General features: G+C 42.5%; 2 protein-coding genes across 2 annotated transcripts in view; one reads left to right on the top strand and one right to left on the bottom strand.

Annotated features, from left to right (window-relative positions):
* acap1 (ArfGAP with coiled-coil, ankyrin repeat and PH domains 1) overlaps window positions 1-18511 on the bottom strand; it is a 479281-nt gene that overhangs the window by 69264 nt on the left and 391506 nt on the right. The window lies entirely within an intron of this gene.
* The window catches only part of si:ch73-335l21.1 (insulin receptor substrate 1-B), a 50203-nt gene that overhangs the window by 28031 nt on the left and 3661 nt on the right, over window positions 1-18511 (top strand). The window lies entirely within an intron of this gene.

Here is an 18511-nt window from a genome sequence, read left to right as displayed (position 1 = left end):
CATTTTGTGCATTTTTTTCACTGACAAGCTGCTGTTTTCTAACAATGAACAATTACACTTGTGCATTAACTTGTTCCATTCGAGGTTAAGCGGTTTGCTCAAAGGGTCCTCAGCAGGAGCTCAATCGCTGTCCTTTTTCCTTTTGTGTGTGTGTGTGTGTGTGTGTGTGTGTGTGTGTGTGTGTGTGTGTGTGTGTGTGTGTGTGTGTGTGTGTGTGTGTGTGTGTGTGTGTGTGTGTGTGTGTGTGTGTGTGTGTGTGTGTTTCTGGTCAGCCGCCCGGCCAAGCGAATGGTAATTAGGTAGTAAAACCTCGGCTAATGGCTCAGTACTCTGGTCATGTTTTGACTGACGAGTAGTGCCTTATTCACATGCATTTGGCACACACACACACAAGAACACAGCGGCAGGGGAATGAATTGTATTGGCAGCTTGGTCAGTCAAAGAGGCGCCGCTGGACAGACACATATTTGTGTTTGTGCGTACTTAGAGGACTTTCAGCATTTAACTCGTTATCGGATGTGACAGAAAGGGCCTTTACCTAACCACACCTGTGCGTGTTCTCCTTTTAATTCAGAGCTCTTCAATCACATTAAAGGTCTTGATTTGTTTTATTTAAGCACACACACCTAAGCACAACTCTTGGGGCTGTGTCGCTCTTAATAGGTAAAGCCGAGACACATCATCCAAGCCAATCATCTCACAGGAAGCAGGGATCAGCCAAAAGCTCCTCAACTAATGGCCTACTCCACTACAAACCCACACACACACACACACACACACAAACACAGACACACATCATCCATTCTGTTTCGAACAAAGCCGCACTGCCCCGCCATGCCTCGAAGCCTCTCTTTCTTCCCCTCCTCTTCCTGTCTTTTCTCTCTTTTCTTTTAGCTGTTAGTGCTTGTATGAATGAATGAATGAATGAACGTATCTCCTGTGAGGTCACTGTGCAACGATTGTCGTCCATCAGATATAAAATACAGTACATGATCTGATTTGGTTAGATCAGGGGAAAGATTTCAGATAACTTTAAAAGGGCACGTCTGCATTAACAAATCATGGCCAAACGTGTTTTTTAGTCGGCTCCTTCCCCTCAAATTAAAGGTGAGGCACCTGCTGAAGCTGATTCTGTCTCATTACTATAATATAAAATGTATGTATGTTGTTGTGTACATGTATATCGTAGTTATAGTTTGAATGCTTCATTTTTGCTTCATGTGTCAGTGCCTTACTAGAGCTTAAAGTAATTATTCAGCACTTTTGGAAATATCTGATATTTGAAGATTGATAACACTCATGTCTTTTAAATCTGAGATGTAGAAATAATCTACTTTTGCACATATGTTTTATTTAGATTATATTAATGAGATGTAGCGTGTTAATTAGTGAGTTTAGACATGCTGGTAGGTAGGCTTTAGACAGAGGCAAGCTAGCTGCTTCCTCTTCTTTATGCTAAGCCGAGCTGGCCAGCTGCTGGCTCCATCTACACAATAAATGAAAAAGTGATTAAGCCCTATTCCCTACATATAAAACCATTCCTTTAACATTTGTTCATTAACTAATTAGTTAATCAGACAGAAAACTATTGGACAATTCAGACAAGAGCCTCTACTGAAAGGCATTTCATAGAGCCAAAATGTCAGACAGTCTGTTCTTTCAGCTGCTCAGATGTGAAGTTGTGCTGCTTGTCTCTCTCTTTTATTTTTTATATGATTGTAAATTAAATATTTGGGGGAATTTTGGCTGTTTTTCTGACATCTTACAGACTCAGATCTAATCATTTAATCTAAAACTGTTGAAGATAATTGACATACTTGTTGGTTGCTGCCCTACTTTGAGTTTTTTTCAGGTTACTGTACAACAGCTTGTGTGTTTCTTTATATATCCTCTGTGTGTTTTTTCTGTATATGTACATGCCTGGGTGTGTGTGTGTGTGTGTGTGTGAGTGTTTTCTTGGCGTCGTGCCAGCTGCCTGTAAGAGTGTGATTCTGGCTACAGAGCGTTGATTGTGCGCTGTGATACGGGATGTATGCCGGGCCCGCGGAGCGTTGGGCGCTGCCTAAAAGAACGGAGCAGCCACCCACCAACCCACTGGGGTTACTGAGTGCACAGGAGGAGGAGGAGAAGGAGGAGGAGGGACTGTTTCCCTCCTTTCACACACTCCTTCTTATTTGTTCGCTTTTTTTCCCTCCTCCCTCCTCACACTCTCTCCCAGGAGCTTCTCTTTTTGCTTTATTTGAGTTTTTTGTGTTCTCCTCACTCTGTATTTGTTTCCCAGTCTCTCTCTATCTTTCTTTTTTTTCCATCTGTCTCCGTCTCCAATATAAATTTCTTCACACACACACACACACACGCACTTCTCTCCTCTGTCTCAGGTGATTGTCTTGTTGTCAACACCGCAACAGAGTTTCTCCCCATGTCTCCATCATGATCTGTGTGTGTCTGACTGTTTGTGTGTGTGTGTCTGTGTGTGTCTCGTCAGATTCGGGACCGTGGCATCGCTCAGCTGTTACTTCTCTAACTGGGTTTGTCTCTAAAGAGCTTAGCGCCAGTGGGCGTTGGAGAGCACTAAGCTGATTACCGTCTACTAATGAGCCACCTCTCACATGGAGACCTAGTATGCGAGTGTGTGTGTGTGTGTGTGCTTCTATCTGGGTTTCAGTATTGTTTGTTTAGGTGGATTGTGTACATATTTGCATGTGTGTGAGGGAGTGTGTTACATGTTGAGCTATGCTGAGCCACGGCTGGATCAGGTGGAGGAGGGTCAAGGGGATGAGAGGGGGTCAGAGTTGATCTGGGGGTCAGCTGAAGTGCTGACAGTGACAACAGGGTGAGAATCCAGTTAAGACTCCTGCAGAGGGTCAGAGTATTCTCAGAGGGGTCGCTACGAAATCTCTTTTTTGCACACTTGGACTTCGCTGGTAAAGCCTTGATCTGACTAGACTGTTTGAATTGTGCCCAATTAAGCCATTTCAGACTGGGCAACAGTTTTTGAGCAACTCCTTACCTCCCTAGTGGGAAGCAAAGGTGGTCGAACATAATTTACCATAAATTTGTTGTTTTGTTTTTTTCAAAAAAATGTTGCAAATGTTCTGAAAATGCTGAACTTTATTACTATGTTATAAATAATAATGTTATTAATCACTTTATTGATTCTTCTCTCATATCTATTATAATGTTTACTACTTTACTGCATACTTTAGATTTTGTATCACTTTGTTTGATGTTAATCTTTCAAAACAAACTTCTCAAGACACTAGTTGACTTAATGCGGTGCAGTGCTGTTCAACAGCAACAAAACCTCCAAAATGATCACAAAGTTCAATCAACATCATAAAAGTTACTGCAGGACTGTTGTATAAGTTTTATCTAGGTGAACTCATTATATGTGCTATTGCTTGTTATAATAAGATAACTGTGTCATTTGTTCTGCACCAACAGGTGCAACAGGAGAGAGAAGGTGATGTGTCTGAACATGCTCTCACAGTCCTGAACAGACAATAATGCTAATCAGGCAACACAGGTGAAGACACATGAGTTTTCGGGCCACGGCTGTGTAGACGCTACAATATTTTATCAGTTTTCAGAAATGGTGTTAAAAAGTATTCACTGACAACAGCTACATACTGTAGTCTGTGTTATAAAGACAAATGGCAGGTGTTAACAACTCTGCATGTTAGCTTCAGTGTTAAAAAGTCAGTACTTTAAGGTGAATATAGTGCAAATTAGGGCCCAACTGATACTGAATTTTTGGGACCAATTCCAATACTGATATTAGGGCGTAAAAAATTCCGATATCGATATATTGACTTGAGAAAAATGATCAAATATACACAAAATGCTGCTTATATAACTTTAAAAAAGGCACCAATACCAATATATCTGTGATAGGTCAATATCGTCCAATAATATAAGCCGATTGATGTATCAGTCGGGCTCTACTTAAAATGTTATTAAAGCCTAAAAAAGTTAACAGCTGCCTCGCTTGCTGAGTCACTTTAGTCTACATTTGCTCTTCAAATACTAAAATTAAACTATTTTGCACCATTTTAACAGTTTTAACAGCTTTGAGTAAATTAAACGTCCAACAGTAACCAAACAACAGAGCTTAACTTGCTGTTAATTAATGTTAACTAGCTACAGTTTAACAATGCCTGTTGTGACTTTAGCTGGCAAAAAATAAACCTCTTAAAATTTGTTAGGTTGACATTGTTCATAACTGCAGCTCTTGCACTCTTTTACTGGATTTTTGAAATAATAACCAACAGGTGTGATGACCAGATCTATTTAAAATGAGACCATTTTTAACTCATGTGAAAGCAGAAGTAAGTTTTCCAGTTTTCATAATCACCTGTCATGATAGTTAAAGGTCAGACAAGCCGAAAGTTTTTATTTTTTGGTAGCAATAACCAGGAACCATGATGCAGTTCCTCTGTAAACGCAGACATGAAATGAAACAACATTTGTGAAGTATAAAGCAAGAAGTGAAAATGCAAGCTGGTCCTGCCACACAGGGTCTGGAAGTTGAGTTTGGAAATCGAGTGTTTCAAATTAGAAACAATGAACTAAGGATCATGGGACCAGTGGGGCCATCTTTCAGCTTTGTAACGATTGCTCAACTGTGGCTGCCTGGAGGGAAACTATAGGCTAAACACACACAGTCTACATCTCAGTTACCTAATACTGACACATGGACCCGGGTCCACGTACTCTGCAGGCTGCCAGACTTTTAGCAGTCGGCTCATTATGATCAAGGAGCCAAATTGACAAAGAATCAAGAATCTGATTTCATTTCAGAGTAACAGAACATTTTCCAATTTGGACACAAGGACGGAGTGTTTTAGATTTACCCCTGACTGTTCCCCGAACACACATAAAACACACTTCGTCTGTCAATCACTCTCAAGCCTGTCTACACATGCAATCCCACCACCCTGAAGCCTTCTCCTAGTCAAGATTGTTGAAATCTTCTATAAGGTGATTTGAGAGAGAGAACAAACAGTCCCTCAACCGGCCTTATGTAACTCATCAGTGCAGATCGAATGAAGGAGCAGAGATGTTTGCTCACTGCTGCCATTATTGGCCGGAGAACGGTCGTTAACCTTTAGAGTGCTGCCTCACCTCCACGTCACCTCGGCGTCAGCGCCGGAGCCGGGCTTCAGCCATAGAACTAACAGCTTCCTGTTCTTTGCAGGCTTTTCTTTATTAAATTGCCCAAATTGCTGTGGGGCACAGGATATGTGTGTGTGTGTGTGTGGCAGAGGCAGTTACATGTGAGCACATGTTGTTGATTCATTCTCTCTCGTCGAGAGCGAAAATAGATTAATTGTTTGTCATTCATTAAACAAAAATGCTAAATATTCTCTGTTTCCAGCTTCTCAAATGTTTTTGGGGGCTTTTTTGTGTTGCTATTTTTTGGGTGTTGTTGGATATCCACCACTGGATGGATTGTCATACATTTTCTACATACAGTCATGCTCCCCAGAGGATGAAGATTTGTTGGCTTTGGAAACCCTCTGACTTTTCCTCCAGCATTACCATGAGGTTGACTTTTTGGTTGTTTAGTGAAAGATCTCAACAAATATTTCAAGGATTTGCCAGACGTTCATGTACAGGTCAAACGTTTTGCAAAATGTGCGGTACTTTGACCTGTAAAACTCAGCCCCAGCTGCACTTTGTAACATCGGCATGTTAGCATTACCCTGCTGACGTTAGCATTCAGCTCAAAGCACCGCTCTGCCTAAGTACAGCGTGCCAAATTCTTTTCCTAGGATGGCAAAGTCATGACCCATCCTACTCTGCCTCGGATTTGCTGGTATTCAGTGCCTTCGTTGGTTGGGTTGGTTAGATTTACGTGTGAGGACTGAGACTGGTCAGTGAGACTAAGAGGCAGGCTAGGGCGGTTCATGACTTCGCCATCCTAGGAAAAAAGAATATTGCACACAGTGTCATGTAGCAGACGAATATACACTAGATGCCGCTGTAAAGTTTGTACATATGACCTGGGCCATTAGAAACCATGGTTACTATTTTTCACAATTGTATTTTTTTAGACTAAATAATTGATACAAAATTGTAAAAGAACTGACAGATTTCTTGACAATGCCAATGCCAAAATTTGTTCTGTGCTGGCCTTATAGCTTGTTTTATTTTTTAACTGAGCAGAAAAAGCAACACTCATTTATAGGCATAAATCCAAGATCTGGATCTGAGTTCACAGTTGTTTTTAAGACCTTCTACTTAATAACTTTCACTCTGAATCATAGCAGTTGAATTTATCTGCCCACATATTACTACACAAATATCCATGTTTCACACTTAAAAACTGAATCATAGAGTAAACTAGGGTTTTAGACATTACACTACAATCACTGTTCAGTTGTGATGCATGAGTGCTCTTTATTTAGTTTCATGCTGTAGGCGGAGGAAACTGCACTGGGCGCCAGGGGCAGAGATTACCATTGAATCCCGATCAGCTGATTATCAAACAAACACTGTCAGGTAGAGTGTCTGAACCTGTGGGGGAAGACTCCCTGTTGAAAAGGAGTTGTTTTAGTGATGTGTACAACAGCTAAATATTAGTCAGGGTGACATGCAAAGTGTATTAAAACACTGTCAGCTGTTGTATTCCATCACCACGATGGGCAAATTTGAATTTCATGCTGTGACAACTTTGTAGGTGTTTGGCAAAGGAAGTGCATTTTCATTTGGAAGCCAAGCCAAGATTTATCTCTGTTTGGCAGGATTTGTCGTCTTGCCACTCGCGCGGCATTTGCCATGTGCCCCTTTTTCTGTGCCAAATTCAAATGATGCGGAAACCACACCCGTCCGGCACAAGCTGGAACCGTGTCGGTCAGATTCTTGAAGGTTTGTGACTGTGAATGTGAGCACATTTGTGAGCATTTAAACACGTTGTATCCACAGTGTTTGTGTGTTTCTGCCTGCAGTGTAGACTCAAGACGTGTGTGCGTGTGCGCTTCTACCTGTGTGTCATATGCGGTCACTTCTATGTTCATGTGCATGTTTGTGTCTTTTTATGCACCCATCATCCCCACTATTGACCAGACAATTATTACTCCCCATCACCACCACCAGCTCCTCTCTCCACAACCATTAACACAATGTTCTTGTCCGCTGCAGGCGTCACAGCACCTAACCAGAGCATTAAAAGCCTCGAATCAGGAGAGGAGAGGAAATGAAAGGCGCACAACTCTCCTGTTGACTCATTAGTCATACCTGGCGAAGAACAAACAAGTAGAAATTGCATGTCGAAGAGATGGAGGGGTCAGGAAAGTGGATGAGCGAGGGATGATTGAGAGGTGGCAGCGTGCTATATGTACATGCACACTCAGTGTTTGTTGGTTATGTTCCAGATGAATTTCATTTTCCATTAATGAAATTGTTTGTATTCATGACCAGTTGTCGTCCGGAGGAGGTGAAAGAAACGTGACATAAGTAATGTTGCATGTATGAGTTGTTGTTTTTTTAGTTTTTTTTTTCATATTCCTCGTGAACATGTGCCTCCATTGTACACAACTGGTGGATTTGTATTTGTGCACAGTCGTCACCAGCACGTGTGTTTGCTCGCTGTGTCCGAGCAAGCTGGTGACAGCGTGTTCCTTTCCGCCCGGAGCTTACACGTAGATTGTGGGGCTGAAGGCTTTTTGGAGTCCAGCAGAATCTAAATATGAATCATCACTGCCTGTCCAAAACAACACATGGCTGCACGCACACACACACACACACACACACACACACACACACACACACACACACACACACACACACACACGATGTGTTGCAATAGCCATGCATCATCATGCTGCTCATTTACATGACGTGAGGACTGTATGTCCACAAGGATTTTAGATGATGGGCATGTGAGAAGGAGTATGGTTACACAGTGAAAAATACTACTTAATGTCTTCTGTGTGTGTGTGTATTCCTTGTCCAGTCACAGGCTGCAGTAATATATACTCGTGTAGCCATGACCCAAGCTGGCCACAACTGTCGCCTCGCTGCCCAGCTCTACTCCACACACACACACACACACACATACATACACACACATAAACACACGCACATGCTCATTTTCCAATGGCTTGCGGTCCACTGACTCATAGATTACACACACGACTGGCCTGTCCATCTGACACTCGCATCCGCATCTTCATTTAAGGCAACTTCGACCTCTGTACGTTTTTCTGCCGCCTCCATTCATGTCCGACTTTGTCAGACAACCAATGATACGCATACAGAGAAGAATTTAAAGGAAAATACTACCAGTTTAGCATATTTCTTTAAAAATCCAAATCTTTAAAGTCACAATACAAGCTATCATACTTGTACACAAAGTTGCATTATGTTTGCATAATTCAGTTTAAATGCAGATTAATTTGCATCATTTGACAAAATCAATGCAACCTGACAGCAACTAATGCAGCCGTGATGTTCACTGTAACAAACTACACAGTGAAGGCCAATGACTGTCTGGAGTGGTAACATAAACACATCCAAAAATGCATTTGAAAATATAAAGTATGCATGACTTTTTAGTTAAGCAAGACTGTAAAACTGTATTAATTTAATTATTTGGCAGGTACAGAACAAACTGAGAGACGCACCCCTGCCCTGACATAATAACACCTCATAATGTGTTATGGCTAATGTGTTAGCTAACACTTTCCACTATTTACACATCCAGCACACATGGAGCAACATTAGCATTTATTTGGAGTTGTGTTTGTGGCCTGAGGACAAATTACAGTCCAATATTTGCTCTTCTTTCAGTCCTTTTTTTGGTCTCCAACAGCTCCTGAGAAAAATATGTGCGTCTTCAGCCTGCTACATGTGGAGCTGCAGAGATGAGTGATAATTGTACAGTATGCAGGTGACCTCTTCACTTTACACATTAGAATAAGAAATTAGATTCATTGTAAATATTTTTAAAAATGGACAAGTTGAACCTGAAGCACTTCACCTCATACTGTGTCAATAAGTCTGCAAAAAGTCTTGTATTTGTAGACAAACTTCATGCTAAATGTACGAGGCAGTGGACAGAGGAGTTACAGAGCGGAGTGACGAGGCTGAAACCAGACGGAGATGCAGAGTAGAAGGAGAGAATTCTTTTAGGTAATATTTTTTCTTCCTGTGGAGACGAGGAGAAGACGAGAAGCGTCGCTAACGGAGCCTCCAGAAGGTTCATAGATAAATATTTGTGGTGCATGTTGGCCAAGTCTGGCTGTCTACCCACAGTCAGACAGACACACACACACACATACACGCACACCAGCTTATAGACCTGCAACTTCAAACACTCAATCTCACCTACGCTCATATATGCATGCCTGCACAGTCTATCACACTCACTCACAGTATTTGCCCACACTTACAATCACAGCCCTGGTTATTCCCCTAACACACATAGCTGCACCGGGCCCAATAAAGCAACATGTAGAAACTTAATACGGTGCAACCTCTGTGTGGTGTGTTGGCGTTGTGCGGGGTCAGGGGTGTCTCTATTAATAATTACACAATTCATCATCAGACTGGAGCAGAGGCCAGGAGCTGGCACGTGGACGCACGCACAGAGTCGCTGTGAAACACAGATTGGCATCGGCTTCTAAACACACGGGACGCGATTTCCAAATGCAATCCAGATTCCACACTGTCAGCCTCCCCCCCTCTTCGTCTTCGTAATGATCCAAAAGTTTGTCAATTGTTCTGTGTACCCTCTGACTTGGCAAAACATTCAGAGACACTGAAATAGTTTAGCGTGGATTTAATTTATTCCATAAATGAGGAACACATTTATGATTTCGTCTCATCCTGGCAATCAGTCTTTCCTTTGTTTTTTGTTTTAAAGTGGCTATAATCAATATTTTTTTTAATAATATCAATGTATTAAATGACTCTGTAATGTGAGAGGTGTCGCTTGCAGTGATGAACCTGCAGAGAATTATCACCAGAGTCTGCAGCTCTTCTCGGCTTTACAGAGCTTTATCATTTTAACTCATTGTTTAGCTGTCTGACTGCAACTTTACTGTTTTGGTTCACTCTCAGCGCTCTCACAGGTTTCTTTTTTGGTCACAGCAGGGGGATGTTTTTAGAGAAAAAGCTCTAAAAGCCCACTCTGCACTTCCTACTCAGCACCTCAATGGCAAACACGGCACAGTTGGTGCAGACTGCAGTTCAAGAGAATTTTAGGCACGACTGCATCCGAAAGGAGACGTGACCGTGCAGGTTTCAGCTTGAGCAAAACATTTGCACGTATCCCAAGGCTTTATACATACAAAGATGAGAGAGAATTGAAGTAACTAAGAAGTGAAGAATCATAGTCTGGGAAGATTAAACAGACCAGCAGTCACAATCATGTGAATCACCCAAGGCAAAATGTCACGAAACCTTCGGTCTAAACACAGTACAGTACAGTATGTTCAGGGAGAAATTAACCATAATGTATATAGACTTTTGATGCACACATGTTGATATAGGAACAAAGTTGGTCAAAAACATTTTTCTCCTGTAGTTTTGTTTGATGCAATACATGATTTCTTCCATATTGCCCTCACTGATTGGTGTCATCCCTATGTTCCCCATTTCTAAGAAAAATGAGGGAACATAGGGCTGAGGGAACACAGGGCTGTGGGAACATAGGGCTGGGGGAACACAGGGCTGGGGGAACACAGGGCTGTGGGAACACAGGGCTGTGGGAACATAGGGCTGAGGGAACACAGGGCTGGGGGAACATAGGGCTGGGGGAACACAGGGCTGGGGGAACACAGGGCTGTGGGAACACAGGGCTGTGGGAACATAGGGCTGAGGGAACACAGGGCTGTGGGAACATAGGACTGAGGGAACAGACTCGCTCCCACCTGATTTAGCATACAACGTATTGCATTTCAATCCTAGAAACCTGTATCCAAGTTGAACCATCCATCAACAATCTTGCCTTATGACTTTTAGCTTTTTGTCATGCTTGAACAGAATGTTTAACTTTCACATCTACAGTTATCACGAGGTCTGATACGATTCCTGAAAGTAACGACACGTTAATGACAAAACAAAGTCATCCTGCCGACTGTTATTGAAATCACACTGATATGAAACAGTGAAGCAAGACACACAAAAAAAGTCTCCACAGCAGCTCCTTCGCTTAGCTGCCTTTCTTGAAGATGGTGCAACAGCGTCTTGTGTTTCATTTCGTTTGTCTTTCCACGTCAGAGAGACCCGAGCAAGCCGCCCCTTCGGCATTCTGGGAAAAGCTTAGCTTACTTAGAAGTGAGGACCCCACCTGCTTTTGCTATCACCCTATATGTCACTCACTCAAGACACTACTTCGGTGTGTGTGTGTGTGTTTGTGTGTGTGTGTGTGTGTGTGTTCATGAGGGCCATCCACTTTGGCAGAAAGTGGAAGAACTGGTGGAGCGACACGGCGCACACACACAGAAATCGGTGGTCTGAGTCAGCAAACAATGAAAGTGTGTGTGTGTGTGTGTGTGAGAGAGAGAGAACGAGAGAGAGAGAGAGAGAGTGAGAGTGAGAGTGAATGAGATAACATTCCCCAAAACCCTTTAGTCCCATTGGCTTTAGCTCTGTGTGTCCTGTCCAGGGACAGGACGTCCCATGTCACATTTCAGTACAGTGGCCAGTTTCTGTTACACAAGGACACCCACATTTTAAACGCTATATTTACAACCTCTAAATGTTTCTGCTTCAACAGAGTGGAACTTTTGCAGAAGATGTTTTTAAGTAGTTCAAATGAAAATATATCCTCTCTCCCTGTGGTGGATATTTGACTTTTGGTCCTGCAGTGGACTCATTTGACTGAGAAACATAATATTTTTGCAACATGAGCTGTTTGGAGAAGTTTTTATTGGCACTTTAAAAACAATTTTGTTCTTATCTTCTGTCGTTAGGCCGAGTTTAAAATACGTGGCATTGACTTAGCAAATGGTTTGTTGTTCCTATAAACCTGATTGCAGTTTTAAATGCTATTTTGAGATTGTCACTATATGGAAAAGGTTATAAAAAATAGGGCTGCAGTAAAGTATTGTTATCATTATCGATTTATTTGCAGATCATTAACAGCTTATCACAATTTTACAGAACCCAAGTTGGCACATTCAGATGTCTTTTGTGGTCCGAGCAACAGTCCAGTTAACAAAAATATCTCTAATATAAAGTGTTGTATCCACACCTACAGACAGCATGCTGATTTGAACTTTGCTTGAGTCGGTGACTCTGTAAACCTCCCGCTGCAAGATTGGGCACAGTTTCAAAAGCTTCCAGGTGCACGCGCACACACACGCCTGCACACAGGGTTCAACTAACTCTCCAACAGAGCATCAGCCTCTTTATATTTAAAAAAAAAAATGCTAAAGTCACCTTCTTCTGCCATTTTTGGACTTGATGGTAGTCAAGTATCCAAAGCCCGGCCAAGGATCCTGGGAGGGTATCAAATGCCAAAGTGGACGTTCAGATTTTACTCAAGGATAATCTAAAAATACTCTGATGTAAAGCTGCACGCAAGGCAGAGAGCGTTGTCCTACCCCCACCCCACCCACAAATGTGGTTTTTCCTCCGTTTTCCCCCACTCAGCACTGCTGTTCTGTCTCTGTCTGTCTCTTCCTGTCCCCACACATTCCATCTCCTCTGTGTGCCGTAACATGCCCACTCAGTCGCTCCCACTGTGTGGCTGCATAATGCAACCAGCCTGGAGCCTCTTGTCATATTTTTTTTATGTACTTTTAATAACTACACAATAACTTCAAATTTACCTGACAGACTAAAATGATAACTTTAATTGAGTTCAACCTTATTAATGTGTCACATAAAAAAAATGTTTTTGCATTCCTTACTCTCACACTTCTACCACCTCTCTCTCTTGAGATTACATAACACCTTGTCACTTCTCTCTAGTGTGTGTTTGCACGTGTGGTTGTGTTCTCTTGTGTGTCTGTGTGTGTGTGTGTGTGTGTGTGTGTGTGTGTGTGTGTGTGTGTGTGTGTGTGTGTGTGTGTGTGTGTGTGTAAGTATCCTCAGTCCATGTGTGTTGTTTTTTCCAACAGCACACCCCTACACACTCCTATACACTAATATGTGCACACACACACACCTGGATAAATAGCTGGCTGCATAGCTGCTGCGAGCGTGATTGACAGCAGCAGGGTTAAAGACAGCAGAGATGTATGTGTGAAAGTGCAATAAGCACACACAGCACTCGTGTTTCCACCCCTCGCAAACCCACTCCCCTCTGCCAAATGCATAGACAAGTGTTGTGAAATTTACCACTGAACATAAGAGAGAAATGTGCTGCGTTCACTGTTCCCATAATGCAGGCGTTTAAAACAATAAAAAGCCTGTCGGATGATAGTATTTCAGTATGTTGTTGTGCTGTTTGCTGAGTTACTTATCACCCTAATTTTCTGTAATAAAGTGGGTGTATTTATGTACTGTGACCTACCAGAAATCACTTGTCTATCGAGCGACGTCGGTGTTACAGCAACGGCTTCTTCCTTTTGGATTTTTTGTTGACGTGTTCGGCCTTGGTGATGATCGATGTTCACCCGCTGGCCAGTTCCTCTTGTATGTACTCCAAACAAACTGCTGCTGGTGTTTCTGCGAACATAAAAGGCTTCCAGTATCCCTGAAGACTTTTTCTTGGAAACACCAGGCTTCTCTGGCCTGTGCAGCATACTGTATGTAAAAAAAAAAAATGAACGCTTTGTTTGACTCTCTCCAAGATCTCTAAATCAATATAAGTGCAGAGTCAAAGAAAACATACACTTTTTGAGGATAATAATGTGTATTTGTGACTGATTACTCTTATCGAGTTATTTACCCAGATCCTTGAACTTCATGTTGAAGACATCTTAAAAATGTCCATAAAGTGATTTGCATTGTGTGAACATTACTATGCTCTAACGCTATTCAGTGGAGACTACAGAACATTCATTCTTAATGCGAGAAGGCCCAGTATTAGTCAAATTCCTTACAGTGGCAGTATCTGTATTACACTATAAGCACGGAGCTACACAAATACATGAAAGAAACTGTAGAGTGTACTGTGCTGCTGATCAATCTTCATCATCACATTATTAAGGTCAGTCTGGTGTGAGGAAAACAGCCAGGACCTTCAGACCTTCAGATCTTCAATAAGAATGAACATTCTCACTGTCGGCTTTTCTCGGCTCATAAAGCAGATTAAATATGATGCACATGATTTGAAGTTTGCCATTGGATGGTATTCATAGATAATGTATTTATGCATAAATTCATTCTCTCTGAGTCAGAGTGCTTGACAGTCAAAACCAGCATGATTAATGATGAAGCTGTAGTCCTCCCGAAGTCTATCATCTGATTATCAATTACACGTTTCCTGTCATTTTAATTAAGGTTTTAGCTGTAGAGGTAGTGGAGTTGTGAGGTTTACAGTGGTTTCTAATGGTGAACTTCAGATATGCTCAGTCACTAAAGCTCTCTGGTTAGCACATTAGTTGTTTTCCACATGTTAGAATTCTTGCTTCTAGGGGCATTTTCAAACTTGCAGACTCTTCTTTATTTTACCTGTTGGTGCGATTTGTGCGACTTCTTGGCTTGAATTATGATTGTGGAAAAAAGAAGTGGAAATGACAGGAAAAATCAACAACTTTACCAACTCATCCACTGATTTGGACCTGAGCAAAGAAACTATAAGTTTGAAAAACGCCCAAAGTCAGATCATCCAACAGCTTAACACAGTTTTTCTAACTTTCAGAAAAAGTTATAAAGGCTTTTCCCTTTATAAGTCTTTGGACGATACATAATATGACATAATTCCTTTCAAGCATACTACACCCTTTACTTTTCCGTTGGCCAATGAGTGAGCATGGCTTGAGCCGGCCCAACCAATGGAAGTAGTTAAGAGAAGGAGAAGGAGCTGATTTGTGCGCAAACAAAAGCACATGCTCGCTCAAGAAGCTTCGAAGTGCAGGAATGGGGATTGTGCAGTTCTATAAGTTTCCATGAGTGTTTTGATGCTTTTGTTTCACTGTGAAACTGAGTCACCATTGGAACCATTTGTGAATATAAGATGACTACAGCTGCCGCCCTCCACAAAAGCAGCGATTTACAAACTTTTCAGTCACCTTTGAAGCCCACATGAGGCAAGGGTTTGATACTCATAGATTATGGGTGGAGTATCTTTTTAACCAAATTGTCATCCGCAGATGTGCCAGATACATGACTAACAAATAAGTGCCGTGAAATCAGACACATAGACTGTGGCCAGACCGAACATTATATCTTCACAACTGACAGACTTTCTGGCGTCATTGGAAGAAATTAAATGAGGTGACACAGGAGCTATCCCGCTGGTTCAGTCCGCCAGTGTTCATTCCCCGTATCTGCAGCTGTCTTGACGCTGAATCCCAGCTCATGTTGCGCTGATCTCCCTCATACCCGCCGACCCACTCGCAGGATAGATGATTTAATGGAATCAAGTATAATAACAGCGCTGGAGGATGACTAGAGCTAAAGCCGCTGGCATGAAAAAATGCTGCCATTATGGAAAAAACAGTTTGTGTGGGATTGTTGGGATTTTCACATCGTTATAATTCTTTTATGATCTCCAGAGAAGAGGAACGTTCTTTGCTTCCCTCAGGGTTATAGGTCAAAGGTCACAAGAAAGCACTCTTGCATCGGAAGGAATTTGGCGTCTTGCACAAAGACACCTCTGCAGGGTGGTGTGCGCTTGCCGACGTTGAGCTCGAATCACATGAACCACACAATTATTTGCTTGAATGCAAATCATAAAATTGACGTATCCGAGAAGTAACATATTCTCTGCCCCGGGGTTTATGAGACGCTTGTAAAAAATGATGAGATAGTGATGAAAGCCACGGGGATTTCCAGTGATATTCATTCATCTTTTTTTCCCCATGTGAAGTATGTTGAACATACCATTGCTCTATGCTGTCGTCCCCATGCAAGTTGGCGCCTGGTGATTTCCAACAGTAATGATGTTTTTCTGCTCTCCTCTCCAACTCCTCTTTTTTCCTCTTATAACCATATGAGGATGTCTGATAGCTTTACTGCACGTCTGCCTACTTTCCTTTAACATGAAAAAATGATTTAACCCAAACTGACTGAGTGACCAGTGGACTCAGTGACTCACATCACGTTGCTCAGACCAGCTCCATGTCTTGTGGGACTGGGGCGGCATGAAAATGACAGACTGACACACTCGATTTACGACCAGAGAACAGGGTGGCTTTCAATTTTAGGCAGACCTCGATTGAGACATCACATAGACCCAGACTCTCCTAATTACACACACACACACACACACACACACACACACACACACACACACACACACACACACACACACACAGGAGGCTAGGGAACAGTCATTGGCTAGACACGGACTGCGGAGGCAGATAGCCCTGTCTAACCTCTTGATTTAAACCGTCTGGGACAGAAAAAGGGGAAGGGAACACACATACACCCACACTATTGCTACTGCGGTCATTATTACATCGATTAGCCCACAAAATGGAGAAACGATGCAAGGAAGTGAATGAGATCGATAGGCAAACCACCAAAGGGGGGTCAGACCGATGGATGGGGAAGGAAATATCTGATTAGAGTGGCCAGGAGAGGAAACATAGCCGGTTTAGTTATATATGAGAGAGACTGCACGAGTGAGTCAGTGCATTAACATCAGGCAGCGGACAAATGTTTAGTATGTTCCCGTGTATAATTTAGCATGTCTGTGTTTGGAGAAAGGTCATCATTATCTGCGTAATCACAGTGTCTTCCTCTGTGCTCCTCTGCGCGCCTAGCTTCATGTGTTTGCATGTGTGTGTCCATGGCGATGCACCAGTGCGTGTCCTGCCTGTCTCCTCTGGTCCCATTTGGTTGGCTGGCTTGATTGTTTGTGTTTCTGTTTTTGAGCTGGCTGGCCAGCTGAATGAGGGAGCCGCTCCGCACCACACCGCTCTACTCCGCTCCGCTCTGCTTTAGGCCGTCATGGCTTGGCCGGCTGGCGGGCACCGTCTGTGCTGAGGGTGGGGGTGGGGGGGTTGGGGGGGGCTAAATATAGCTCACTGCACCAGGAAGAAGACAAACTGGAGAGAGGGAGGGCCGTAAATATAGAGTACCCTCGTGCAATTAGAGAGTCAAGCAGTGCTGGGAAAATTTAAGGGAATGAGACGCAGGGAACTCTCTCTCCCCAGCCTGTTCTCTTTACTGGCTCTGTGCATTTGTTGTTTTGGCTGACGGCAGCGTGAGTGCCTTTAGTGTGAGTCATCATCATCACTTGACAGAAAGTAACCGAGTTTAAAGGGCATGGACTAATAAATGTGTAGTAGTCATGTACTATTCATTCTTTCACTGAAACCCTGTAACATACATGACGTTTTACAGCCATAATATGCTTTAATCAATAATGCCCTGATCTGAATAGTAGCATTCAAGGTCTCCACTTACTGTGTGATGACAGCAGTTTTGCAGGTTCATTGCAAATCACACTGTGTGAGGCAGATTTAATAAAATATTGTGTCAGAAAGTGGAATAACAGTTTTATGGCATGTCAGCTTCTGCACAAAGAGGCTGCAGTCTGTGTGTTCTGCAGCATTCCATGCCACGTTCAAGTCAAGTCAGTTTTATTAGCATATCCTGATATGACAAACTAGTTTGCCTCAAGGGGGCTTTACAATCTGTACAGCAAGACAGCATTCTCTATAGGGGGAAAAGCTCCCTTAAAAACGCATTTAACGAGGAAAAAGTGGAAGAAATGGCAGGAAAAGCAACAGAGGAGGGATCCCTCTTCCAGGATGGGCAGGCATGCAGTAGATGTGTGTACAGAATAGACCAGATAATAAAATTACAGCATGGAAAACAAGATGACAAAATTATACGACCCAAGTGCACAAACAATTAAGCTGGTTTCTAGCAGCAGTCATATTGTGAGAAGTTGGTCCTAAATTTTGTCTTAACTCTCTTTGGTTGCCAGAGCTTTAATACACAATATCTTTTGCCTTACAGGATGGTCACTCTTTCAGATTAGGCGAACATAAAGTCATAAATTCTTGCCATGACTCACCCCGATAGACTTAGCATAGCACCAATCATTACTTGGCATCTTTCACAACTCGAGTGACGTACTCGGGTGACTGAGAAGGAGGTGCTAAGTACTCGCTTCGCTATTCCACCTGCTCTGAAAACATCACTCCTCTTTACAACTGTGTGCAGAATAGGGCTCTGTCACCTTAAAGGCAAACATCAACAAGCATGTTATAGTTGTCAATCTAGGCGAGAGAAGGGGAAAACATGTCAGGGTCTGACCGTTATCAGGCCCAGAATAAATCGACCATCAGTGTATTCTTCTGCTCGCTTCACTCTGGAGAACAATAATCAAGTCTGCGTTCCTGCTAAATCCTATCAGCGGTGCAAAAACAAGGTCTTGAAAGACGTATGTGTTGGCATTGACTCACTGCAGTAGTGACACTTTCCTGATGGTATG

Source organism: Scomber scombrus, chromosome 23 (genome assembly GCF_963691925.1).
Source record: "Scomber scombrus chromosome 23, fScoSco1.1, whole genome shotgun sequence".
Lineage (NCBI taxonomy): Eukaryota > Metazoa > Chordata > Actinopteri > Scombriformes > Scombridae > Scomber > Scomber scombrus.
The sequence above is the reverse complement of the archived record's forward strand: the minus strand, read 5'-3'. Positions and strand labels throughout refer to the sequence as shown.